Here is a 6,516-nt window from a genome sequence, read left to right as displayed (position 1 = left end):
AAGCTTTATGCACCAGGCCTCTAGTATTACATAGTAGTAACTAGTGGTAGTAAAAAACATAAACAAATTATTAGCCTTTGGAGAAAGAAAGGAACATGGCAGTCTAGAAAACATGAAAGATCTACTTCTATAGGTTTGGGCACATACCTCAATGGAATCTGACTTTCAAGGAAGTTTCCATTCTTGAGGAATTAAGTTAAATTTAAAGCAGAAGCAGAGATAAAGAGTGTGAGCTCTGAATCTAAATCATGAGCTTTTATTCATTGATTTGTCCTGCCTTTTATTACTTCTACCACAACAGCATACTAAGTTTTTCTACTTGGACATCTTAAAAGACAAAATTCACAATGCATTAGTAGTATGTATGTCACAATTTTCTCTCAAAATTCCACTATTCACTTTTATTTGCCATATAATTCACTCAATTAAAAGGTCTTTCCTATCTTTAGCATAATAGGACCATCTTATTTTCTTATCCTTTTTCTCTTTTCCTTGCATTGTTGGCCAGTGCATATGTACGTGGCCATACTTACGCATGCATGCACATGTGTGTATGTGTGTGTGGAGGAGAAAAGATAGGTTTCTTACTTCCACCTCTAGGATTCTGGCTTTGAGATTAAGAGACCTTGAGAGTGTATGTCTGTCTTTGAGGCCGTCTATTTGGACACATAACGCATCATGACCTAATCACATGTGGGCCCCACCAGGTGTGTTCCCAGGTTCACTTCTCTCTGTTCTGGTTCTCATATCTCCCCAGTGTGCCAGATGTTTCTCAAATTGCACTCTCATTGAGCAGATTTGAAATCAGTGGGGCTTGGTGGTAAAGAGAGAATGTTGTTGTTTCTTAATTTTGTTTCTTCCTTCAAAGCCTCCTGCCACAGCTGTGCACTGACAAAACTGTCACAGCCCCTCCCTCTGTGGCAAATTCGGCTTGGGTTCTACAGTTTCATTAGCCTGAGCAGTCTCTCCTGGAAGCTATTTCATTCCTCATAACCCCCAGCAGAAGCTAACTCTCAGAAAAAAAGAAAAAAAAGAGTCCTATTGTGGTTTTATGAGTCTCTTTGATGCCCCACTGCAGGTGCACACACTAGGCTGCCGAGCTTCATGATAAGTTCCCTGCTCAATTCCTGTCTGTGGTTTCTGTAAGCTGCCCCTTCCTCTTCCTGGAAATTTGTGAACTTTAAGAGTTATTACTGTGCCTCACAGAAAACTTCAGAGTGAGCAAAATCTCACTGATTATTTTGTTGAAATATCCTTTGTTATCCAATTCAATGGAGGAAGTGTGTAATATAGTGGGAACTGCATTTCAAAAAAATGGGTTCAATTCTAAGCTCTTCCACTAACTGGCTAGATAACACTGGGAAAATTATTTAACATCTCTACTCAGTTTCTTTATCTTAAAGAAAAAGGAGTTGAATTGACTACTGATCTTTATGCTTTCGTCTAAGTCGACCACCGTATGATTATATAAGTCATTTACTAACTAACACATATTTATTGCCTGCTCTTCATACCATATTTTACGCTGAACCCTAAGAATATAAAGATAGATAAAATACAATGTCCATTCATAGAGCATTCCATTCTACTTGGAGTGGATCCCATATGAGTCAATAATGGGTGCAATACAGGATGGTGAGTGTTACGAGCAAGATTCCAGTGAAGTGTGATAGCAAAGGAAGGATTTTCAACTCAGACTATGGGGAGAAGGTGAGTAGTGAGCACTGGATTGTCCATCTCTCAGTTGTCCAAGAAGGGATAATTGACAGCCAGGTTTATATACAAGTATCTCTCTATATAATTTATTTAAATATATAATTGTCGTTAACTGCTATGCAGTTATTGTGTGCTGGTGCTAGGCAATATACTAAATATTTAGCATGTGTTATCAGTTTTAAACTTAAAAGAACTTTATGAAGTGGGTACTTGTTATCTAATATTAGCTGTTGAAACTAATAAATTCCAATTTTTGTAGTGTGACACAAGAAATAGTTATACTTCACTGAAGGGTTGAGAAGCTGTTTATTACTGCTTTCTGCCATTTGATGACTCAAGGTCCACCATGTGGTGCAGACATCTGAAGCATATGACTGCCAAGTTGCATCTCTCAAAACTCTCTTGGTCCTACTTTTGATTTTATAAACACTGAATTACTCATAGCTCTTTGAATAGTTATACTATTTCATTCATCCTTTTCTTCACACATGCTATGCCTTTAATCTGAAAGTAATTTTTTCTTTTATTCCTCTCAGAAAATTCCTCTTTTACGCTTACAGGCAATACTTTTGTGAAGATTTCCTTTTAATGTTGTATATATATTCAAGGACTGTAGGGAATTTGCTTCCTCTTGTGTGACACTGAATTGCTAAAAGCCAGACTCACCATTGGGAAGACAAAGACATACCATCCTTTACGCAAATGTGCATTATTTTCATTCAATTGAACACATCAAAAAATAAACTCATCTTTTCACTACACCTTTCTTTTTATGGCCCTTATTACCTGTTGATGGAATGATTTTTCTATCCCTACCATATGGGCCTGATTCCCTCTGCCTTAGAATGGATCTCCTAATGGTCCTGCCACTCTTCTCTCTGCAGCACAGGTCCAGCTTGCCTCCACTCCACTTTCACTTGGGCGTGGCCCATGGGATGGCCCAGGCCTTCATTGCCTCTTACCCTGACCACTGCAGTGGCATCAAAACCCTAGTCCCTTCCTTCTTCAATATATTTCACCCTTGCATCCAGACAGTTATATATAATTTATCTCTATTACTTCCTATATAGTGATTTACAGAGTAAAGATGCTTAATAAATTACTATGTTACTGATAATTATAAATATTTATTAATAATACAAATGAGTATCCACATAAAGCCTACATTTAATAGGGGAATCAATGAAGGTGATTAACACAAATGAATTTTCAACATTCTTAAAAATACAAAAACATTCGAGTTAACATTAAGGAAAAAAGTATAAGTTTAACCCTGGGTGAGTGTATATATTTGTGTGTGTGTGTGCTTATATAGGTACACACGCACGCACACACACACACACACAAATATGGAATAATCCATCTTGTAATAATAAAACAGCTCTGTACTAACCCTTTTCTTCAAAAGTGTAACAATTTCTTAGGAGAATTTATTGAATAAGCCTACCTATAGTCATAGCTTAGAAGATACACATAAATAATATATAATAAAGAGAATTCTCATCAGAAAGAACAAAGAATGGGGTCTACTCATCTGCCTGAACTATATGTGTATGTTTATCAGTGTGCCTCTCCTCAATCGATGAACATACCACTAGAACTACATGGGGAATTTCAGGGCATACAATGAAGTAAAATGTACAGATTCTGCCTTTAAAAGTTAATATTCACAACTTCAGGTAAAAAGAACTTTCCAATCATGGTGCTAAATCAGAAATTATAAAAGAAAATACTGAGAAATAATTCAACCAAATAAAAATGTAAAACTTCTTTAAGTTAAAAAAACAGTATCTAAATAAAATACAAATAAAAATGGAAATACTAACAACATAAATAAAAAGGACTAATATAATTAACATACAAACAGTTGTCATAAATAAGAATGCTCTAAGAGAAAAAATAGCAAAGGATATAAATAGGCAATATACAGAACAGTAATTATAAATGACTTATAAATGCATAAAAACTATCAATCTCAGTAGTAATGAAGGAAACAAATTAAAACCAAAGAAAGCTTTTACCTGTCAAATTGGCAAAGATCAGAAAGAAGGATAGTGTTTAGTTTTGCTCAGGGTTTGAGTAAACAGGCTCTGTCATATAGAGCTGCTGAGAGGTGGATCTTGTCCTACTTTTCAGGAGGGCAAGTATTACACGCACGTGCATAAAGCTGGTCTAATAGCTTTACTTAAAAAATATATATTCTAAAGAAATAAAAAGATAAATTTAAAAAGATGTATGTATAAGGACTTCCATTGTTCCAGTCTACATTAGTGAAAATTTGGAGATAACCTTAACAGGTTAAGCACCATGTCAGTCACCGGTGACTGACACTATACTTTCCATTTGGACCTCGTCAGTCTCCAGCCACCAGCATATCAGTGAAATCGGCTATTATGGGCTAAACGGAAAGGAAGACAAAACAGGCGTGGCACTTAACGTGTTCATGTTTAACAATAAGAAGTTGATTAATATATGATACAACTATTAAAATGACTTAGATCTATATCTTTTGAAATAGGAAGAGGCTCATAATTCTCTGAGGAGGTAGAAAAGCAGACTGGATAATATCTGAACTATGAATCAATTTTTGAAGAAACTTATCTATAAATAAAATTCTGGAAAGATTTATAAATATGTAAATGTATTTAAGTCTGAATGATTCATACAAGTAATTATTTTTCTTCCCAATACTTTTTTTTATTTTTTAAATATATTCTTATTGATTACAGAGAGGAAGGGAGAGGGAGAGAGAGACAGAGAGACATTAATGATGAGAGAGAATCGTTAATTGTCTGCCTTCTGACATGCCCTACTGGGGATCGAGCCCTCAACCTGGGCATGTGCCCTGACCAGAAATCAAACCGTGACCTTCTGGTTCATAGGTCGATGCTCAACCACTGAGCTACATTGGCCGGGCTCAGTACTTGAAATTTTAACACAGGTGCTGATTATATATATATAATTTAGCTACTGGTTTAAAATAATAAAATCTTAAATTTCAAAAGAATCATTACAATAATTTAATCTAGTTCATCCTGGAGACAAGTTTAAGAATCCCCTGTAAAAAGTATCCTTAATGGATAATACCTGTGCTTATCCTGAGTATTGCTATTGAAAAGGAGACCACTACTCTATGGTTGATTCTACTTTGGGATCTTCTAGCTATTAATTATTTCCTTCTCTTGTCAAATTGAAATAATTCCCTAATAGTTTCTACTTATTAGCCCTAGTTCCTAGAAAACAGAGGAGAAACTGAACCTCTTTTTTCTACATGACAACCCATTGATTTTGAATGAAACAATTATGTTCCCTCGTGGTCTTATTTTCATAAAAAATATCAAACCCCATGGGTTTACTGTTGGCTCATAGAGCTTTGAGTTTCTTTCTCCACTTCATATTTCTCCACTGTCTGAGGCTTGATATATACAATTAAACAGTGGGGATCAAGCCTGGCTGGTGTAGTTCAGTTGGTTGAGCATTGTCCCATGGACCAGGAGGTCACTGGTTAGACTCCAGGTCAGGGCACTTGCCATGGTTGAAGCTGGATCCCAGTAGGGGGCGTGTAAGAGACTGCATTCTATGTTTCTCTCATTGATGTATCTATCTCTCCCTCTCCCTTTCTCTCTCTGAAATCAATAAAAACACATTTTAAAAAACACCACCAAAACAATAGCACTTAAAAAAAAAAAGTGAGGCCCTGGTCGGTTTTGCTTATTGGTTCGAGAGATGGCCCACGAAAGGAAAGGTCATGGGTTTGATACTGGGTCAAGGACATGTTCCTCAGTTGCATATTCCATCTCAGCCCTGGTCAGGGCATGTGCAGGCAGGAGGCAACTAATTATGTGTCTCTCTCAAGTTGATGTTTCTCTTCCTCTCCCCTCCCACTCTTAGTCTAAGGATCAATGGAAAAGATATACTTGAGTGAGAATTTAAAAAAAAATAAAGTGAGGATAAAGTCAGAATAGGAAAAAAATGGTAAATGAGAAAGAACTTCAGAAAAGGAAAACACCTCTGTGAGTTGGGATGATAAACTCAGGCTTCCTAGAAAAGATGGGATCAGTGACTTTTTTCTGACTGCAGAAGAGAAGACAGGGCAAACTGGGCTCCGTGAAGTTAGAGAGTTTCCTTTCAATGGTCAAAATTTCAATTCGAGAGAGAAATAAAGGTAAGTTAAATTTTTCCTTCCTCTCATTCATTCTTATATTCTTTTACTCCTTCCCTCCTTCCTGCTTTCTTTGTTGTTTTTGGAAATGCCAAAAAAAATTTTTTAAATAAAACCATGTTTGCCTTCTCACATTATTCAAAGTATTAACAATCTTTCTTTTTAATTGTTTGCTCATTCCTATCCGTGAGCTTTTTCATATATATAGGTTTCAAATCCCCAGTTAGGCTCTAAGTAACGAAGGAAGAAGGGCATCTTCAATTTACTCATCAACTCTCCCCATGCCCAGTACCACAAAACAATGCAGACTATGCCCAAAAGATAGATTTGGGTTAGTAAGCAAATATTGTTGTTTTATTCTCTGGTGATGAGTTTTTCTGAAATATTGTGACAGTTCTACCCCATCCCCATATGTGGAAGTCTACATCCCATGCACATGAGGAGGAGGAATGAATTCACAATAAGTGTCTTTTCTGAAGTCCATGTTCCTCCAGTTGTGGATAAACTCCTATATGGCTTCCTTGTACCACCTCCTGTGGCTTTTGTGAAATTCTCAGTGGGAGATGGTAGGGATCATTCTCCCTAATGCATAGTTCTGTCCCTACAGGCAAGAAGTGGGAGGCCCTAGCTGGCTTAGC

Source organism: Myotis davidii, unplaced genomic scaffold (assembly GCF_000327345.1).
Source record: "Myotis davidii unplaced genomic scaffold, ASM32734v1 scaffold259, whole genome shotgun sequence".
Taxonomy (NCBI): domain Eukaryota; kingdom Metazoa; phylum Chordata; class Mammalia; order Chiroptera; family Vespertilionidae; genus Myotis; species Myotis davidii.
Note: the sequence above shows the minus strand (reverse complement) of the source record.